Consider the following 27,269-nt stretch of genomic DNA (forward strand, 5'->3'; position numbering starts at 1 on the left):
TAACGTATTACGTTATATGGTATACCGTAATATGGTATAACGTTATAACGTATTACGTTATATGGTGTAACGTTATAACGTATTACGTTATATGGTATAACGTTATAACTTATTACCTTATATGGTATAACGTCATATGGTATAAAGTTATAACGTATTACGTTATATGGTATAACGTGATATGGTATAACGTTATAACTTATAACGATATATGGTATAACGTCATATGGTATAAAGTTATAACGTATTACGTTATATGGTATACCGTAATATGGTATAACATTATAACGTATTACGTCATATGGTATAACGTTATAACGTATTACGTTATATGCTATAACGTTATAACGTATTACGTTATGTGGTATAACGATATAACGTGTTACGTTATGTGGTATAACGTTATAACGTATTACGTTATATGATATAACGTTATAACGTATTACGTTATATGGTATAACGTTATAACGTATTACGTTATATGGTGTAACGTCATATAGTATAAAGTTATAACGTATTACGTTATATGGTATATCGCTATAACGTATTACGGTATATGGTATAACGTTATAACGTATTACGTTATATGGTATAACGTTATGACGTATTACGTTATATGGTATAACGTTAGAACGTATTACGTTATATGGGATAACGTTATAACGTATTACGTTATATGGTATAACGTCATATGGTATAAAGTTATAACGTATTACGTTATATGGTATACCGTAATATGGTATAACGTTATAACGTATTACGTTATATGATATAACGTTATAACGTATTACGTTATATGGTATAACGTTATAACGTATTACATTATATGGTATAACGTTATAACGTATTACGTTATATGGTATAACGTTATAACGTATTACGTTATATGGTGTAACGTCATATGGTATAAAGTTATAACGTATTACGTTATATGGTATAACGTTATAACGTATTACGTTATATGGTATAACGTTATAACGTATTACGTTATATGGTATAACGTTATAACGTATTACGTTATATGGTGTAAAGTCATATGATATAACGTTACAACGTATTACGTTATATGGTATAACGTTATAACGTATTACGTTATATGGTGTAACGTCATATGGTATAAAGTTATAACGTATTACGTTATATGGTATAACGTTATAACGTATTACGTTATATGGTATAACGTTATAACGTATTACGTTATATGCTATAACGTTATAACGTATTACGTTATATGGTATAACGTCATATGGTATAAAGTTATAACGTATTACGTTATATGGTATACCGTAATATGGTATAACGTTATAACGTATTACGTTATATGGTATAACGTTATAACGTATTACGTTATATGCTATAACACTATAACGTATTACGTTATATGCTATAACGTTATAACGTATTACGTTATATGGTATAACGTTATAACGTATTACGTTATATGGTATAACGTTATAACGTATTACGTTATATGGTATATAGTTATAACGTATTACGTTATATGGTATAACGTTATAACGTATTACGTTATATGGTGTAAAGTCATATGATATAACGTTACAACGTATTACGTTATATGGTATAACGTTATAACGTATTACGTTATATGGTATAACGTTATAACGTATTACGTTATATGGTATAACGTCATATGATATAACGTTATAACGTATTACGTTATATTGTATATCGTTATAACGTATTACGTTATATGGTATAACGTTATAACGTATTACGTTATATGATATAACGTCATATGATATAACGTTATAACGTATTACGTTATATTGCATATCGTTATAACGTATTACGTTATATGGTATAACGTCATATGGTATATAGTTATAACGTATTACGTTATATGGTATACCGTAATATGGTATAACGTTATAACGTATTACGTTATATGGTGTAACGTTATAACGTATTACGTTATATGGTATAACGTTATAACTTATTACCTTATATGGTATAACGTCATATGGTATAAAGTTATAACGTATTACGTTATATGGTATAACGTGATATGGTATAACGTTATAACTTATAACGATATATGGTATAACGTCATATGGTATAAAGTTATAACGTATTACGTTATATGGTATACCGTAATATGGTATAACATTATAACGTATTACGTCATATGGTATAACGTTATAACGTATTACGTTATATGCTATAACGTTATAACGTATTACGTTATATGGTATAACGATATAACGTGTTACGTTATATGGTATAACGTTATAACGTATTACGTTATATGATATAACGTTATAACGTATTACGTTATATGGTATAACGTTATAACGTATTACGTTATATGGTGTAACGTCATATAGTATAAAGTTATAACGTATTACGTTATATGGTATATCGCTATAACGTATTACGGTATATGGTATAACGTTATAACGTATTACGTTATATGGTATAACGTTATGACGTATTACGTTATATGGTATAACGTTAGAACGTATTACGTTATATGGGATAACGTTATAACGTATTACGTTATATGGTATAACGTCATATGGTATAAAGTTATAACGTATTACGTTATATGGTATACCGTAATATGGTATAACGTTATAACGTATTACGTTATATGATATAACGTTATAACGTATTACGTTATATGGTATAACGTTATAACGTATTACATTATATGGTATAACGTTATAACGTATTACGTTATATGGTATAACGTTATAACGTATTACGTTATATGGTGTAACGTCATATGGTATAAAGTTATAACGTATTACGTTATATGGTATAACGTTATAACGTATTACGTTATATGGTATAACGTTATAACGTATTACGTTATATGGTATAACGTTATAACGTATTACGTTATATGGTGTAACGTTATAACGTATTACGTTATATGGTATAACGTTATAACTTATTACCTTATATGGTATAACGTCATATGGTATAAAGTTATAACGTATTACGTTATATGGTATAACGTGATATGGTATAACGTTATAACGTATTACGTTATATGGTGTAACGTTATAACGTATTACGTTATATGGTATAACGTTATAACGTATTACGTTATATGGTATAACGTTATAACGTATTACGTTATATGGTATAACGTTATAACGTATTACGTTATATGGTGTAACGTCATATAGTATAAAGTTATAACGTATTACGTTATATGGTATACCGTAATATGGTATAACGTTATAACGTATTACGTTATATGATATAACGTTATAACGTATTACGTTATATGGTATAACGTTATAACGTATTACGTTATATGGTATAACGTTATAACGTATTACGTTATATGGTATAACGTTATAACGTATTACGTTATATGGTATAACGTTATAACGTATTACGTTATATGGTGTAACGTCATATGGTATAAAGTTATAACGTATTACGTTATATGGTATAACGTTATAACGTATTACGTTATATGGTATAACGTTATAACGTATTACGTTATATGCTATAACGTTATAACGTATTACGTTATATGGTATAACGTCATATGGTATAAAGTTATAACGTATTACGTTATATGGTATACCGTAATATGGTATAACGTTATAACGTATTACGTTATATGGTATAACGTTATAACGTATTACGTTATATGCTATAACGCTATAACGTATTACGTTATATGCTATAACGTTATAACGTATTACGTTATATGGTATAACGTTATAACGTATTACGTTATATGGTATAACGTTATAACGTATTACGTTATATGGTATAACGTTATAACGTATTACGTTATATGGTATAACGTTATAACGTATTACGTTATATGGTATAACGTTATAACGTGTTACGTTATATGGTGTAACGTCATATGATATAACGTTATAACGTATTACGTTATATGGTATAACGTTATAACGTATTACGTTATATGGTATAACGTTATAACGTATTACGTTATATGGTATAACGTCATATGATATAACGTTATATCGTATTACGTTATATTGTATATCGTTATAACGTATTACGTTATATGGTATAACGTCATATGGTATATAGTTATAACGTATTACGTTATATGGTATAACGTCATATGGTATATAGTTATAACGTATTACGTTATATGGTATAACGTTATAACGTATTACGTTATATGGTGTAACGTCATATGATATAACGTTACAACGTATTACGTTATATGGTATAACGTTATAACGTATTACGTTATATGGTATAACGTTATAACGTGTTACGTTATATGGTATAACGTCATATGATATAACGTTATAACGTATTACGTTATATTGTATATCGTTATAACGTATTACGTTATATGGTATAACGTCATATGGTATATAGTTATAACGTATTACGTTATATGGTATAACGTTATAACGTATTACGTTATATGGTGTAACGTTATAACGTATTACGTTATATGGTATAACGTTATAACGTATTACGTTATATGGTATAACGTTATAACGTATTACGTTATATGGTATAACGTTATAACGTATTACGTTATATGGTGTAACGTCATATAGTATAAAGTTATAACGTATTACGTTATATGGTATATCGCTATAACGTATTACGGTATATGGTATAACGTTATAACGTATTACGTTATATGGTATAACGTTATGACGTATTACGTTATATGGTATAACGTTAGAACGTATTACGTTATATGGGATAAGGTTATAACGTATTACGTTATATGGTATAACGTCATATGGTATAAAGTTATAACGTATTACGTTATATGGTATACCGTAATATGGTATAACGTTATAACGTATTACGTTATATGATATAACGTTATAACGTATTACGTTATATGGTATAACGTTATAACGTATTACGTTATATGGTATAACGTTATAACGTATTACGTTATATGGTATAACGTTATAACGTATTACGTTATATGGTATAACGTTATAACGTATTACGTTATATGGTGTAACGTCATATGGTATAAAGTTATAACGTATTACGTTATATGGTATAACGTTATAACGTATTACGTTATATGGTATAACGTTATAACGTATTACGTTATATGCTATAACGTTATAACGTATTACGTTATATGGTATAACGTCATATGGTATAAAGTTATAACGTATTACGTTATATGGTATACCGTAATATGGTATAACGTTATAACGTATTACGTTATATGGTATAACGTTATAACGTATTACGTTATATGCTATAACGCTATAACGTATTACGTTATATGCTATAACGTTATAACGTATTACGTTATATGGTATAACGTTATAACGTATTACGTTATATGGTATAACGTTATAACGTATTACGTTATATGGTATAACGTTATAACGTATTACGTTATATGGTATAACGTTATAACGTATTACGTTATATGGTATAACGTTATAACGTGTTACGTTATATGGTGTAACGTCATATGATATAACGTTATAACGTATTACGTTATATGGTATAACGTTATAACGTATTACGTTATATGGTATAACGTTATAACGTATTACGTTATATGGTATAACGTCATATGATATAACGTTATAACGTATTACGTTATATTGTATATCGTTATAACGTATTACGTTATATGGTATAACGTCATATGGTATATAGTTATAACGTATTACGTTATATGGTATAACGTCATATGGTATATAGTTATAACGTATTACGTTATATGGTATAACGTTATAACGTATTACGTTATATGGTGTAAAGTCATATGATATAACGTTACAACGTATTACGTTATATGGTATAACGTTATAACGTATTACGTTATATGGTGTAACGTCATATGGTATAAAGTTATAACGTATTACGTTATATGGTATAACGTTATAACGTATTACGTTATATGGTATAACGTTATAACGTATTACGTTATATGCTATAACGTTATAACGTATTACGTTATATGGTATAACGTCATATGGTATAAAGTTATAACGTATTACGTTATATGGTATACCGTAATATGGTATAACGTTATAACGTATTACGTTATATGGTATAACGTTATAACGTATTACGTTATATGCTATAACGCTATAACGTATTACGTTATATGCTATAACGTTATAACGTATTACGTTATATGGTATAACGTTATAACGTATTACGTTATATGGTATAACGTTATAACGTATTACGTTATATGGTATAACGTTATAACGTATTACGTTATATGGTATAACGTTATAACGTATTACGTTATATGGTATAACGTTATAACGTGTTACGTTATATGGTGTAACGTCATATGATATAACGTTATAACGTATTACGTTATATGGTATAACGTTATAACGTATTACGTTATATGGTATAACGTTATAACGTATTACGTTATATGGTATAACGTCATATGATATAACGTTATAACGTATTACGTTATATTGTATATCGTTATAACGTATTACGTTATATGGTATAACGTCATATGGTATATAGTTATAACGTATTACGTTATATGGTATAACGTCATATGGTATATAGTTATAACGTATTACGTTATATGGTATAACGTTATAACGTATTACGTTATATGGTGTAAAGTCATATGATATAACGTTACAACGTATTACGTTATATGGTATAACGTTATAACGTATTACGTTATATGGTATAACGTTATAACGTATTACGTTATATGGTATAACGTCATATGATATAACGTTATAACGTATTACGTTATATTGTATATCGTTATAACGTATTACGTTATATGGTATAACGTTATAACGTATTACGTTATATGATATAACGTCATATGATATAACGTTATAACGTATTACGTTATATTGCATATCGTTATAACGTATTACGTTATATGGTATAACGTCATATGGTATATAGTTATAACGTATTACGTTATATGGTATACCGTAATATGGTATAACGTTATAACGTATTACGTTATATGGTGTAACGTTATAACGTATTACGTTATATGGTATAACGTTATAACTTATTACCTTATATGGTATAACGTCATATGGTATAAAGTTATAACGTATTACGTTATATGGTATAACGTGATATGGTATAACGTTATAACTTATAACGATATATGGTATAACGTCATATGGTATAAAGTTATAACGTATTACGTTATATGGTATAACGTTATAACGTATTACGTTATATGGTATAACGTTATAACGTATTACGTTATATGGTATAACGTTATAACGTATTACGTTATATGGTATAACGTCATATGATATAACGTTATAACGTATTACGTTATATTGTATATCGTTATAACGTATTACGTTATATGGTATAACGTCATATGGTATATAGTTATAACGTATTACGTTATATGGTATAACGTCATATGGTATATAGTTATAACGTATTACGTTATATGGTATAACGTTATAACGTATTACGTTATATGGTGTAACGTCATATGATATAACGTTACAACGTATTACGTTATATGGTATAACGTTATAACGTATTACGTTATATGGTATAACGTTATAACGTATTACGTTATATGGTATAACGTCATATGATATAACGTTATAACGTATTACCTTATATTGTATATCGTTATAACGTATTACGTTATATGGTATAACGTCATATGGTATATAGTTATAACGTATTACGTTATATGGTATAACGTTATAACGTATTACGTTATATGGTATAACGTTATAACGTATTACGTTATATGGTATAACGTTATAACGTATTACGTTATATGGTATAACGTTATAACTTATTACGTTATATGGTATAACGTTATAACGTATTACGTTATATGGTGTAACGTCATATAGTATAAAGTTATAACGTATTACGTTATATGGTATATCGCTATAACGTATTACGGTATATGGTATAACGTTATAACGTACACGTTATATGGTATAACGTTATGACGTATTACGTTATATGGTATAACGTTAGAACGTATTACGTTATATGGGATAACGTTATAACGTATTACGTTATATGGTATAACGTCATATGGTATAAAGTTATAACGTATTACGTTATATGGTATACCGTAATATGGTATAACGTTATAACGTATTACGTTATATGATATAACGTTATAACGTATTACGTTATATGGTATAACGTTATAACGTATTACGTTATATGGTATAACGTTATAACGTATTACGTTATATGGTATAACGTTATAACGTATTACGTTATATGGTGTAACGTCATATGGTATAAAGTTATAACGTATTACGTTATATGGTATAACGTTATAACGTATTACGTTATATGCTATAACGTTATAACGTATTACGTTATATGGTATAACGTCATATGGTATAAGGTTATAACGTATTACGTTATATGGTATACCGTAATATGGTATAACGTTATAACGTATTACGTTATATGGTATAACGTTATAACGTATTACGTTATATGCTATAACGCTATAACGTATTACGTTATATGCTATAACGTTATAACGTATTACGTTATATGGTATAACGTTATAACGTATTACGTTATATGGTATAACGTTATAACGTATTACGTTATATGGTATAACGTTATAACGTATTACGTTATATGGTATAACGTTATAACGTATTACGTTATATGGTATAACGTTATAACGTGTTACGTTATATGGTGTAACGTCATATGATATAACGTTATAACGTATTACGTTATATGGTATAACGTTATAACGTATTACGTTATATGGTATAACGTTATAACGTATTACGTTATATGGTATAACGTCATATGATATAACGTTATAACGTATTACGTTATATTGTATATCGTTATAACGTATTACGTTATATGGTATAACGTCATATGGTATATAGTTATAACGTATTACGTTATATGGTATAACGTTATAACGTATTATGTTATATGGTGTAACGTTATAACGTATTACGTTATATGGTATAACGTTATAACGTATTACGTTATATGGTATAACGTTATAACGTATTACGTTATATGGTATAACGTTATAACGTATTACGTTATATGGTGTAACGTCATATAGTATAAAGTTATAACGTATTACGTTATATGGTATATCGCTATAACGTATTACGGTATATGGTATAACGTTATAACGTATTACGTTATATGGTATAACGTTATGACGTATTACGTTATATGGTATAACGTTAGAACGTATTACGTTATATGGGATAAGGTTATAACGTATTACGTTATATGGTATAACGTCATATGGTATAAAGTTATAACGTATTACGTTATATGGTATACCGTAATATGGTATAACGTTATAACGTATTACGTTATATGATATAACGTTATAACGTATTACGTTATATGGTATAACGTTATAACGTATTACGTTATATGGTATAACGTTATAACGTATTACGTTATATGGTATAACGTTATAACGTATTACGTTATATGGTATAACGTTATAACGTATTACGTTATATGGTGTAACGTCATATGGTATAAAGTTATAACGTATTACGTTATATGGTATAACGTTATAACGTATTACGTTATATGGTATAACGTTATAACGTATTACGTTATATGCTATAACGTTATAACGTATTACGTTATATGGTATAACGTCATATGGTATAAAGTTATAACGTATTACGTTATATGGTATACCGTAATATGGTATAACGTTATAACGTATTACGTTATATGGTATAACGTTATAACGTATTACGTTATATGCTATAACGCTATAACGTATTACGTTATATGCTATAACGTTATAACGTATTACGTTATATGGTATAACGTTATAACGTATTACGTTATATGGTATAACGTTATAACGTATTACGTTATATGGTATAACGTTATAACGTATTACGTTATATGGTATAACGTTATAACGTATTACGTTATATGGTATAACGTCATATGGTATATAGTTATAACGTATTACGTTATATGGTATAACGTCATATGGTATATAGTTATAACGTATTACGTTATATGGTATAACGTTATAACGTATTACGTTATATGGTATAACGTTATAACGTATTACGTTATGTGGTGTAACGTCATATGGTATAAAGTTATAACGTATTACGTTATATGGTGTAACGTTATAACGTATTACGTTATATGGTATAACGTTATAACTTATTACCTTATATGGTATAACGTCATATGGTATAAAGTTATAACGTATTACGTTATATGGTATAACGTGATATGGTATAACGTTATAACTTATAACGATATATGGTATAACGTCATATGGTATAAAGTTATAACGTATTACGTTATATGGTATACCGTAATATGGTATAACGTTATAACGTATTACGTTATATGATATAACGTTATAACGTATTACGTTATATGGTATAACGTTATAACGTATTACGTCATATGGTATAACGTTATAACGTATTACGTTATATGCTATAACGTTATAACGTATTACGTTATATGCTATAACGTTATAACGTATTACGTTATATGGTATAACGATATAACGTGTTACGTTATATGGTATAACGTTATAACGTATTACGTTATATGGTATAACGTTATAACGTATTACGTTATATGGTATAACGTTATAACGTATTACGTTATATGGTGTAACGTCATATAGTATAAAGTTATAACGTATTACGTTATATGGTATATCGCTATAACGTATTACGGTATATGGTATAACGTTATAACGTATTACGTTATATGGTATAACGTTATAACGTATTACGTTATATGGTATAACGTTATAACGTATTACGTTATATGGTATAACGTTATAACGTATTACGTTATATGGTGTAACGTCATATAGTATAAAGTTATAACGTATTACGTTATATGGTATATCGCTATAACGTATTACGGTATATGGTATAACGTTATAACGTATTACGTTATATGGTATAACGTTATAACGTATTACGTTATATGGTATAACGTTATAACGTATTACGTTATATGGTGTAACGTCATATGGTATAAAGTTATAACGTATTACGTTATATGGTATAACGTTATAACGTATTACGTTATATGGTATAACGTTATAACGTATTACATTATATGCTATAACGCTATAACGTATTACGTTATATGCTATAACGTTATAACGTATTACGTTATATGGTATAACGTTATAACGTATTACGTTATATGGTATAACGTTATAACGTATTACGTTATATGGTATAACGTTATAACGTATTACGTTATATGGTATAACGTTATAACGTATTACGTTATATGGTATATCGTTATAACGTGTTACGTTATATGGTGTAACGTCATATGATATAACGTTATAACGTATTACGTTATATGGTATAACGTTATAACGTATTACGTTATATGGTATAACGTTATAACGTATTACGTTATATGGTATAACGTCATATGATATAACGTTATAACGTATTACGTTATATTGTATATCGTTATAACGTATTACGTTATATGGTATAACGTCATATGGTATATAGTTATAACGTATTACGTTATATGGTATAACGTCATATGGTATATAGTTATAACGTATTACGTTATATGGTATAACGTTATAACGTATTACGTTATATGGTGTAACGTCATATGATATAACGTTACAACGTATTACGTTATATGGTATAACGTTATAACGTATTACGTTATATGGTATAACGTTATAACGTATTACGTTATATGGTATAACGTCATATGATATAACGTTATAACGTATTACGTTATATTGTATATCGTTATAACGTATTACGTTATATGGTATAACGTCATATGGTATATAGTTATAACGTATTACGTTATATGGTATAACGTTATAACGTATTACGTTATATGGTATAACGTTATAACGTATTACGTTATATGGTATAACGTTATAACGTATTACGTTATATGGTATAACGTTATAACGTATTACGTTATATGGTATAACGTTATAACGTATTACGTTATATGGTGTAACGTCATATAGTATAAAGTTATAACGTATTACGTTATATGGTATATCGCTATAACGTATTACGGTATATGGTATAACGTTATAACGTATTACGTTATATGGTATAACGTTATGACGTATTACGTTATATGGTATAACGTTAGAACGTATTACGTTATATGGGATAACGTTATAACGTATTACGTTATATGGTATAACGTCATATGGTATAAGGTTATAACGTATTACGTTATATGGTATACCGTAATATGGTATAACGTTATAACGTATTACGTTATATGATATAACGTTATAACGTATTACGTTATATGGTATAACGTTATAACGTATTATGTTATATGGTATAACGTTATAACGTATTACGTTATATGGTATAACGTTATAACGTATTACGTTATATGGTGTAACGTCATATGGTATAAAGTTATAACGTATTACGTTATATGGTATAACGTTATAACGTATTACGTTATATGGTATAACGTTATAACGTATTACGTTATGTGCTATAACGTTATAACGTATTACGTTATATGGTATAACGTCATATGGTATAAAGTTATAACGTATTACGTTATATGGTATACCGTAATATGGTATAACGTTATAACGTATTACGTTATATGGTATAACGTTATAACGTATTACGTTATATGCTATAACGCTATAACGTATTACGTGATATGCTATAACGTTATAACGTATTACGTTATATGGTATAACGTTATAACGTATTACGTTATATGGTATAACGTTATAACGTGTTACGTTATATGGTGTAACGTCATATGATATAACGTTATAACGTATTACGTTATATGGTATAACGTTATAACGTATTACGTTATATGGTATAACGTTATAACGTATTACGTTATATGGTATAACGTCATATGATATAACGTTATAACGTATTACGTTATATTGTATATCGTTATAACGTATTACGTTATATGGTATAACGTCATATGGTATATAGTTATAACGTATTACGTTATATGGTATAACGTCATATGGTATATAGTTATAACGTATTACGTTATATGGTATAACGTTATAACGTATTACGTTATATGGTGTAAAGTCATATGATATAACGTTACAACGTATTACGTTATATGGTATAACGTTATAACGTATTACGTTATATGGTATAACGTTATAACGTATTACGTTATATGGTATAACGTCATATGATATAACGTTATAACGTATTACGTTATATTGTATATCGTTATAACGTATTACGTTATATGGTATAACGTCATATGGTATATAGTTATAACGTATTACGTTATATGGTATAACGTTATAACGTATTACGTTATATGGTATAACGTTATAACGTATTACGTTATGTGGTGTAACGTCATATGGTATAAAGTTATAACGTATTACGTTATATGGTATACCGTAATATGGTATAGCGTTATAACGTATTACGTTATATGATATAACGTTATAACGTATTACGTTATATGGTATAACGTTATAACGTATTACGTCATATGGTATAACGTTATAACGTATTACGTTATATGCTATAACGTTATAACGTATTACGTTATATGCTATAACGTTATAACGTATTACGTTATATGGTATAACGTTATAACGTATTACGTTATATGGTATAACGTTATAACGTATTACGTTATATGGTATAACGTTATAACGTATTACGTTATATCGTATAACGTTATAACGTATTACGTTATATGGTGTAACGTCATATGATATAACGTTATAACGTATTACGTTATATGGTATAACGTTATAACGTATTACGTTATATGGTATAACGTTATAACGTATTACGTTATATGGTATAACGTCATATGATATAACGTTATAACGTATTACGTTATATTGTATATCGTTATAACGTATTACGTTATATGGTATAACGTCATATGGTATATAGTTATAACGTATTACGTTATATGGTATAACGTCATATGGTATATAGTTATAACGTATTACGTTATATGGTATAACGTTATAACGTATTACGTTATATGGTGTAACGTCATATGATATAACGTTACAACGTATTACGTTATATGGTATAACGTTATAACGTATTACGTTATATGGTATAACGTTATAACGTATTACGTTATATGGTATAACGTCATATGATATAACGTTATAACGTATTACCTTATATTGTATATCGTTATAACGTATTACGTTATATGGTATAACGTCATATGGTATATAGTTATAACGTATTACGTTATATGGTATAACGTTATAACGTATTACGTTATATGGTATAACGTTATAACGTATTACGTTATATGGTATAACGTTATAACGTATTACGTTATATGGTATAACGTTATAACTTATTACGTTATATGGTATAACGTTATAACGTATTACGTTATATGGTGTAACGTCATATAGTATAAAGTTATAACGTATTACGTTATATGGTATATCGCTATAACGTATTACGGTATATGGTATAACGTTATAACGTACACGTTATATGGTATAACGTTATGACGTATTACGTTATATGGTATAACGTTAGAACGTATTACGTTATATGGGATAACGTTATAACGTATTACGTTATATGGTATAACGTCATATGGTATAAAGTTATAACGTATTACGTTATATGGTATACCGTAATATGGTATAACGTTATAACGTATTACGTTATATGATATAACGTTATAACGTATTACGTTATATGGTATAACGTTATAACGTATTACGTTATATGGTATAACGTTATAACGTATTACGTTATATGGTATAACGTTATAACGTATTACGTTATATGGTGTAACGTCATATGGTATAAAGTTATAACGTATTACGTTATATGGTATAACGTTATAACGTATTACGTTATATGGTATAACGTCATATGATATAACGTTATAACGTATTACGTTATATTGTATATCGTTATAACGTATTACGTTATATTGTATATCGTTATAACGTATTACGTTATATGGTATAACGTCATATGGTATATAGTTATAACGTATTACGTTATATGGTATAACGTTATAACGTATTATGTTATATGGTGTAACGTTATAACGTATTACGTTATATGGTATAACGTTATAACGTATTACGTTATATGGTATAACGTTATAACGTATTACGTTATATGGTATAACGTTATAACGTATTACGTTATATGGTGTAACGTCATATAGTATAAAGTTATAACGTATTACGTTATATGGTATATCGCTATAACGTATTACGGTATATGGTATAACGTTATAACGTATTACGTTATATGGTATAACGTTATAACGTATTACGTTATATGGTATAACGTTATAACGTATTACGTTATATGGTATAACGTTATAACGTATTACGTTATATGGTATAACGTTATAACGTGTTACGTTATATGGTGTAACGTCATATGATATAACGTTATAACGTATTACGTTATATGGTATAACGTTATAACGTATTACGTTATATGGTATAACGTTATAACGTATTACGTTATATGGTATAACGTTATAACGTATTACGTTATATGGTATAACGTCATATGATATAACGTTATAACGTATTACGTTATATTGTATATCGTTATAACGTATTACGTTATATGGTATAACGTCATATGGTATATAGTTATAACGTATTACGTTATATGGTATAACGTCATATGGTATATAGTTATAACGTATTACGTTATATGGTATAACGTTATAACGTATTACGTTATATGGTGTAAAGTCATATGATATAACGTTACAACGTATTACGTTATATGGTATAACGTTATAACGTATTACGTTATATGCTATAACGTTATAACGTATTACGTTATATGGTATAACGTCATATGGTATAAAGTTATAACGTATTACGTTATATGGTATACCGTAATATGGTATAACGTTATAACGTATTACGTTATATGGTATAACGTTATAACGTATTACGTTATATGCTATAACGCTATAACGTATTACGTTATATGCTATAACGCTATAACGTATTACGTTATATGGTATAACGTTATAACGTATTACGTTATATGGTATAACGTTATAACGTATTACGTTATATGGTATAACGTTATAACGTATTACGTTATATGGTATAACGATATAACGTATTACGTTATATGGTATAACGTTATAACGTGTTACGTTATATGGTGTAACGTCATATGATATAACGTTATAACGTATTACGTTATATGGTATAACGTTATAACGTATTACGTTATATGGTATAACGTTATAACGTATTACGTTATATGGTATAACGTCATATGATATAACGTTATAACGTATTACGTTATATTGTATATCGTTATAACGTATTACGTTATATGGTATAACGTCATATGGTATATAGTTATAACGTATTACGTTATATGGTATAACGTCATATGGTATATAGTTATAACGTATTACGTTATATGGTATAACGTTATAACGTATTACGTTATATGGTATAACGTTATAACGTATTACGTTATGTGGTGTAACGTCATATGGTATAAAGTTATAACGTATTACGTTATATGGTGTAACGTTATAACGTATTACGTTATATGGTATAACGTTATAACTTATTACCTTATATGGTATAACGTCATATGGTATAAAGTTATAACGTATTACGTTATATGGTATAACGTGATATGGTATAACGTTATAACTTATAACGATATATGGTATAACGTCATATGGTATAAAGTTATAACGTATTACGTTATATGGTATACCGTAATATGGTATAACGTTATAACGTATTACGTTATATGATATAACGTTATAACGTATTACGTTATATGGTATAACGTTATAACGTATTACGTCATATGGTATAACGTTATAACGTATTACGTTATATGCTATAACGTTATAACGTATTACGTTATATGCTATAACGTTATAACGTATTACGTTATATGGTATAACGATATAACGTGTTACGTTATATGGTATAACGTTATAACGTATTACGTTATATGGTATAACGTTATAACGTATTACGTTATATGGTATAACGTTATAACGTATTACGTTATATGGTGTAACGTCATATAGTATAAAGTTATAACGTATTACGTTATATGGTATATCGCTATAACGTATTACGGTATATGGTATAACGTTATAACGTATTACGTTATATGGTATAACGTTATAACGTATTACGTTATATGGTATAACGTTATAACGTATTACGTTATATGGTATAACGTTATAACGTATTACGTTATATGGTGTAACGTCATATAGTATAAAGTTATAACGTATTACGTTATATGGTATATCGCTATAACGTATTACGGTATATGGTATAACGTTATAACGTATTACGTTATATGGTATAACGTTATAACGTATTACGTTATATGGTATAACGTTATAACGTATTACGTTATATGGTGTAACGTCATATGGTATAAAGTTATAACGTATTACGTTATATGGTATAACGTTATAACGTATTACGTTATATGGTATAACGTTATAACGTATTACATTATATGCTATAACGCTATAACGTATTACGTTATATGCTATAACGTTATAACGTATTACGTTATATGGTATAACGTTATAACGTATTACGTTATATGGTATAACGTTATAACGTATTACGTTATATGGTATAACGTTATAACGTATTACGTTATATGGTATAACGTTATAACGTATTACGTTATATGGTATATCCTTATAACTTGTTACGTTATATGGTGTAACGTCATATGATATAACGTTATAACGTATTACGTTATATGGTATAACGTTATAACGTATTACGTTATATGGTATAACGTTATAACGTATTACGTTATATGGTATAACGTCATATGATATAACGTTATAACGTATTACGTTATATTGTATATCGTTATAACGTATTACGTTATATGGTATAACGTCATATGGTATATAGTTATAACGTATTACGTTATATGGTATAACGTCATATGGTATATAGTTATAACGTATTACGTTATATGGTATAACGTTATAACGTATTACGTTATATGGTGTAACGTCATATGATATAACGTTACAACGTATTACGTTATATGGTATAACGTTATAACGTATTACGTTATATGGTATAACGTTATAACGTATTACGTTATATGGTATAACGTCATATGATATAACGTTATAACGTATTACGTTATATTGTATATCGTTATAACGTATTACGTTATATGGTATAACGTCATATGGTATATAGTTATAACGTATTACGTTATATGGTATAACGTTATAACGTATTACGTTATATGGTATAACGTTATAACGTATTACGTTATATGGTATAACGTTATAACGTATTACGTTATATGGTATAACGTTATAACGTATTACGTTATATGGTATAACGTTATAACGTATTACGTTATATGGTGTAACGTCATATAGTATAAAGTTATAACGTATTACGTTATATGGTATATCGCTATAACGTATTACGGTATATGGTATAACGTTATAACGTATTACGTTATATGGTATAACGTTATGACGTATTACGTTATATGGTATAACGTTAGAACGTATTACGTTATATGGGATAACGTTATAACGTATTACGTTATATGGTATAACGTCATATGGTATAAGGTTATAACGTATTACGTTATATGGTATACCGTAATATGGTATAACGTTATAACGTATTACGTTATATGATATAACGTTATAACGTATTACGTTATATGGTATAACGTTATAACGTATTATGTTATATGGTATAACGTTATAACGTATTACGTTATATGGTATAACGTTATAACGTATTACGTTATATGGTGTAACGTCATATGGTATAAAGTTATAACGTATTACGTTATATGGTATAACGTTATAACGTATTACGTTATATGGTATAACGTTATAACGTATTACGTTATGTGCTATAACGTTATAACGTATTACGTTATATGGTATAACGTCATATGGTATAAAGTTATAACGTATTACGTTATATGGTATACCGTAATATGGTATAACGTTATAACGTATTACGTTATATGGTATAACGTTATAACGTATTACGTTATATGCTATAACGCTATAACGTATTACGTGATATGCTATAACGTTATAACGTATTACGTTATATGGTATAACGTTATAACGTATTACGTTATATGGTATAACGTTATAACGTATTACGTTATATGGTATAACGTTATAACGTATTACGTTATATGGTATAACGTTATGACGTATTACGTTATATGGTATAACGTTATAACGTGTTACGTTATATGGTGTAACGTCATATGATATAACGTTATAACGTATTACGTTATATGGTATAACGTTATAACGTATTACGTTATATGGTATAACGTTATAACGTATTACGTTATATGGTATAACGTCATATGATATAACGTTATAACGTATTACGTTATATTGTATATCGTTATAACGTATTACGTTATATGGTATAACGTCATATGGTATATAGTTATAACGTATTACGTTATATGGTATAACGTCATATGGTATATAGTTATAACGTATTACGTTATATTGTATATCGTTATAACGTATTACGTTATATGGTATAACGTCATATGGTATATAGTTATAACGTATTACGTTATATGGTATAACGTTATAACGTATTACGTTATATGGTATAACGTTATAACGTATTACGTTATGTGGTGTAACGTCATATGGTATAAAGTTATAACGTATTACGTTATATGGTGTAACGTTATAACGTATTACGTTATATGGTATAACGTTATAACTTATTACCTTATATGGTATAACGTCATATGGTATAAAGTTATAACGTATTACGTTATATGGTATAACGTGATATGGTATAACGTTATAACTTATAACGATATATGGTATAACGTCATATGGTATAAAGTTATAACGTATTACGTTATATGGTATACCGTAATATGGTATAACGTTATAACGTATTACGTTATATGATATAACGTTATAACGTATTACGTTATATGGTATAACGTTATAACGTATTACGTCATATGGTATAACGTTATAACGTATTACGTTATATGCTATAACGTTATAACGTATTACGTTATATGCTATAACGTTATAACGTATTACGTTATATGGTATAACGATATAACGTGTTACGTTATATGGTATAACGTTATAACGTATTACGTTATATGGTATAACGTTATAACGTATTACGTTATATGGTATAACGTTATAACGTATTACGTTATATGGTGTAACGTCATATAGTATAAAGTTATAACGTATTACGTTATATGGTATATCGCTATAACGTATTACGGTATATGGTATAACGTTATAACGTATTACGTTATATGGTATAACGTTATAACGTATTACGTTATATGGTATAACGTTATAACGTATTACGTTATATGGTATAACGTTATAACGTATTACGTTATATGGTGTAACGTCATATAGTATAAAGTTATAACGTATTACGTTATATGGTATATCGCTATAACGTATTACGGTATATGGTATAACGTTATAACGTATTACGTTATATGGTATAACGTTATAACGTATTACGTTATATGGTATAACGTTATAACGTATTACGTTATATGGTGTAACGTCATATGGTATAAAGTTATAACGTATTACGTTATATGGTATAACGTTATAACGTATTACGTTATATGGTATAACGTTATAACGTATTACATTATATGCTATAACGCTATAACGTATTACGTTATATGCTATAACGTTATAACGTATTACGTTATATGGTATAACGTTATAACGTATTACGTTATATGGTATAACGTTATAACGTATTACGTTATATGGTATAACGTTATAACGTATTACGTTATATGGTATAACGTTATAACGTATTACGTTATATGGTATATCCTTATAACTTGTTACGTTATATGGTGTAACGTCATATGATATAACGTTATAACGTATTACGTTATATGGTATAACGTTATAACGTATTACGTTATATGGTATAACGTTATAACGTATTACGTTATATGGTATAACGTCATATGATATAACGTTATAACGTATTACGTTATATTGTATATCGTTATAACGTATTACGTTATATGGTATAACGTCATATGGTATATAGTTATAACGTATTACGTTATATGGTATAACGTCATATGGTATATAGTTATAACGTATTACGTTATATGGTATAACGTTATAACGTATTACGTTATATGGTGTAACGTCATATGATATAACGTTACAACGTATTACGTTATATGGTATAACGTTATAACGTATTACGTTATATGGTATAACGTTATAACGTATTACGTTATATGGTATAACGTCATATGATATAACGTTATAACGTATTACGTTATATTGTATATCGTTATAACGTATTACGTTATATGGTATAACGTCATATGGTATATAGTTATAACGTATTACGTTATATGGTATAACGTTATAACGTATTACGTTATATGGTATAACGTTATAACGTATTACGTTATATGGTATAACGTTATAACGTATTACGTTATATGGTATAACGTTATAACGTATTACGTTATATGGTATAACGTTATAACGTATTACGTTATATGGTGTAACGTCATATAGTATAAAGTTATAACGTATTACGTTATATGGTATATCGCTATAACGTATTACGGTATATGGTATAACGTTATAACGTATTACGTTATATGGTATAACGTTATGACGTATTACGTTATATGGTATAACGTTAGAACGTATTACGTTATATGGGATAACGTTATAACGTATTACGTTATATGGTATAACGTCATATGGTATAAGGTTATAACGTATTACGTTATATGGTATACCGTAATATGGTATAACGTTATAACGTATTACGTTATATGATATAACGTTATAACGTATTACGTTATATGGTATAACGTTATAACGTATTATGTTATATGGTATAACGTTATAACGTATTACGTTATATGGTATAACGTTATAACGTATTACGTTATATGGTGTAACGTCATATGGTATAAAGTTATAACGTATTACGTTATATGGTATAACGTTATAACGTATTACGTTATATGGTATAACGTTATAACGTATTACGTTATGTGCTATAACGTTATAACGTATTACGTTATATGGTATAACGTCATATGGTATAAAGTTATAACGTATTACGTTATATGGTATACCGTAATATGGTATAACGTTATAACGTATTACGTTATATGGTATAACGTTATAACGTATTACGTTATATGCTATAACGCTATAACGTATTACGTGATATGCTATAACGTTATAACGTATTACGTTATATGGTATAACGTTATAACGTATTACGTTATATGGTATAACGTTATAACGTATTACGTTATATGGTATAACGTTATAACGTGTTACGTTATATGGTGTAACGTCATATGATATAACGTTATAACGTATTACGTTATATGGTATATAGTTATAACGTATTACGTTATATGGTATAACGTTATAACGTATTACGTTATATGGTGTAAAGTCATATGATATAACGTTACAACGTATTACGTTATATGGTATAACGTTATAACGTATTACGTTATATGGTATAACGTTATAACGTATTACGTTATATGGTATAACGTCATATGATATAACGTTATAACGTATTACGTTATATTGTATATCGTTATAACGTATTACGTTATATGGTATAACGTCATATGGTATATAGTTATAACGTATTACGTTATATGGTATAACGTTATAACGTATTACGTTATATGGTATAACGTTATAACGTATTACGTTATGTGGTGTAACGTCATATGGTATAAAGTTATAACGTATTACGTTATATGGTATACCGTAATATGGTATAGCGTTATAACGTATTACGTTATATGATATAACGTTATAACGTATTACGTTATATGGTATAACGTTATAACGTATTACGTCATATGGTATAACGTTATAACGTATTACGTTATATGCTATAACGTTATAACGTATTACGTTATATGCTATAACGTTATAACGTATTACGTTATATGGTATAACGATATAACGTGTTACGTTATATGGTATAACGTTATAACGTATTACGTTATATGGTATAACGTTATAACGTATTACGTTATATGGTATAACGTTATAACGTATTACGTTATATGGTGTAACGTCATATAGTATAAAGTTATAACGTATTACGTTATATGGTATATCGCTATAACGTATTACGGTATATGGTATAACGTTATAACGTATTACGTTATATGGTATAACGTTATGACGTATTACGTTATATGGTATAACGTTAGAACGTATTACGTTATATGGGATAACGTTATAACGTATTACGTTATATGGTATAACGTCATATGGTATAAAGTTATAACGTATTACGTTATATGGTATACCGTAATATGGTATAACGTTATAACGTATTACGTTATATGATATAACGTTATAACGTATTACGTTATATGGTATAACGTTATAACGTATTACGTTATATGGTATAACGTTATAACGTATTACGTTATATGCTATAACGTTATAACGTATTACGTTATATGGTATAACGTCATATGGTATAAAGATATAACGTATTACGTTATATGGTATACCGTAATATGGTATAACGTTATAACGTATTACGTTATATGGTATAACGTTATAACGTATTACGTTATATGGTATAACGTTATAACGTATTACGTTATATGGTATAACGTTATAACGTATTACGTTATATGGTATAACGTTATAACGTATTACGTTATATGGTATACCGTTATAACGTATTACGTTATATGGTATAACGTTATAACGTATTACGTTATATGGTGTAACGTCATATGATATAACGTTATAACGTATTACGTTATATGGTATAACGTTATAACGTATTACGTTATATGGTATAACGTTATAACGTATTACGTTATATGGTATAACGTCATATGATATAACGTTATAACGTATTACGTTATATTGTATATCGTTATAACGTATTACGTTATATGGTATAACGTTATAACTTATTACCTTATATGGTATAACGTCATATGGTATAAAGTTATAACGTATTACGTTATATGGTATAACGTGATGTGGTATAACGTTATAACGTATAACGATATATGGTATAACGTCATATGGTATAACGTAATAACGTATTACGTTATATGCTATAACGTTATAACGTATTACGTTATATGGTATAACGTCATATGGTATAAAGATATAACGTATTACGTTATATGGTATACCGTAATATGGTATAACGTTATAACGTATTACGTTATATGGTATAACGTTATAACGTATTACGTTATATGGTATAACGTTATAACGTATTACGTTATATGGTATAACGTTATAACGTATTACGTTATATGGTATAACGATATAACGTATTACGTTATATGGTATAACGTTATAACGTATTACGTTATATGGTATAACGTTATAACGTATTACGTTATATGGTGTAACGTCATATGATATAACGTTATAACGTATTACGTTATATGGTATAACGTTATAACGTATTACGTTATATGGTATAACGTTATAACGTATTACGTTATATGGTATAACGTCATATGATATAACGTTATAACGTATTACGTTATATTGTATATCGTTATAACATATTACGTTATATGGTATAACGTTATAACTTATTACCTTATATGGTATAACGTCATATGGTATAAAGTTATAACGTATTACGTTATATGGTATAACGTGATGTGGTATAACGTTATAACGTATAACGATATATGGTATAACGTCATATGGTATAACGTAATAACGTATTACGTTATATGGTATAACGTTATATGGTATAACGTTATAAGGTATTACGACATATGGTATAACGTCATATGGTATAACGTTATAACGTATTACGTTATATGGTATAACGATATAACGTATTACGTTATATGGTATAACGTCATATGGTATAAAGTTATAACGTATTACGTTATATGGTATGACGTTATAATGTATTACGTTATATGGTATAACGTGATATGGTATAACGTTATAACGTATTACGTTATATGGTATAACGTCATGACGTATTCCGTTATATGGTATAACGTTAGAACGTATTACGTAATATGGTATAACGTTATAACGTATTACGTTATATGATATAACGTCATGACGTATTCCGTTATATGGTATAACGTTAGAACGTATTACGTAATATGGTATAACGTTATAACGTATTACGTTATATGGTATAACGTCATGACGTATTCCGTTATATGGTATAACGTTAGAACGTATTACGTTATATGGTATAACGTTATAACGTATTACGTTATATGGTATAACGTCATGACGTATTCCGTTATATGGTATAACGTTAGAACGTATTACGTAATATGGTATAACGTTATAACGTATTACGTTATATGGTATAACGTCATGACGTATTCCGTTATATGGTATAACGTTAGAACGTATTACGTAATATGGTATAACGTTATAACGTATTACGTTATATGGTATAACGTCATGACGTATTCCGTTATATGGTATAACGTTAGAACGTATTACGTTATATGGTATAACGTTATAACGTATTACGTTATATGGTATAACGTTATAACGTATTACGTTATATGCTATAACGTTATGACGTATTACGTTATATGGTATAACGTCATATGGTATAAAGTTATAACGTATTACGTTATATGGTATACCGTAATATGGTATAACGTTATGACGTATTACGTTATATGATATAACGTTATAACGTATTACGTTATATGGTATAACGTTATAACGTATTACGTTATATGGTATAACGTTATAACGTATCACGTTATATGATATAACGTTATAACGTATTACGTTATATGGTATAACGTTATAACGTATTACGTTATATGGTATAACGTTATAACGTATTACGTTATATGCTATAACGTTTTAACGTATTACGTTATATGGTATAACGTCATATGGTATAAAGTTATAACGTATTACGTTATATGGTATACCGTAATATGGTATAACGTTATAACGTATTACGTTATATGGTATAACGTTATAACGTATTACGTTATATGCTATAACGTTATAACGTATTACGTTATATGGTATAACGTTATAACGTATTACGTTATATGGTATAACGTTATAACGTATTACGTTATATGGTATAACGTTATAACGTATTACGTTATATGGTATAACGTTATAACGTATTACGTTATATGGTATAACGTCATATGATATAACGTTATAACGTATTACGTTATATTGTATATCGTTATAACGTATTACGTTATATGGTATAACGTCATATGGTATATAGTTATAACGTATTACGTTATATGGTATAACGTTATAACGTATTACGTTATATGGTAAAACGTTATAACGTATTACGTTATATGGTATAACGTTATAACGTATTACGTTATATCGTATAACGTTATAACGTATTACGTTATATGGTGTAACGTCATATGGTATAAAGTTATAACGTATTACGTTATATGGTGTAACGTTATAACGTATTACGTTATATGGTATAACGTTATAACTTATTACCTTATATGGTATAACGTCATATGGTATAAAGTTATAACGTATTACGTTATATGGTATAACGTGATATGGTATAACGTTATAACGTATAACGATATATGGTATAACGTCATATGGTATAACGTAATAACGTATTACGTTATATGGTATAACGTTATATGGTATAACGTTATAAGGTATTACGACATATGGTATAACGTCATATGGTATAACGTTATAACGTATTACGTTATATGGTATAACGTTATAACGTATTACGTTATATGCTATAACGTTATGACGTATTACGTTATATGGTATAACGTGATATGGTATAACGTTATAACGTATAACGATATATGGTATAACGTCATATGGTATAACGTAATAACGTATTACGTTATATGGTATAACGTTATATGGTATAACGTTATAAGGTATTACGACATATGGTATAACGTCATATGGTATAACGTTATAACGTATTACGTTATATGGTATAACGATATAACGTATTACGTTATATGGTATAACGTCATATGGTATAAAGTTATAACGTATTACGTTATATGGTATAACGTGATATGGTATAACGTTATAACGTATAACGATATATGGTATAACGTCATATGGTATAACGTAATAACGTATTACGTTATATGGTATAACGTTATATGGTATAACGTTATAAGGTATTACGACATATGGTATAACGTCATATGGTATAACGTTATAACGTATTACGTTATATGGTATAACGATATAACGTATTACGTTATATGGTATAACGTCATATGGTATAAAGTTAT

Source organism: Bombus huntii, chromosome 7 (genome assembly GCF_024542735.1).
Source record: "Bombus huntii isolate Logan2020A chromosome 7, iyBomHunt1.1, whole genome shotgun sequence".
Taxonomy (NCBI): Eukaryota; Metazoa; Arthropoda; class Insecta; order Hymenoptera; family Apidae; genus Bombus; species Bombus huntii.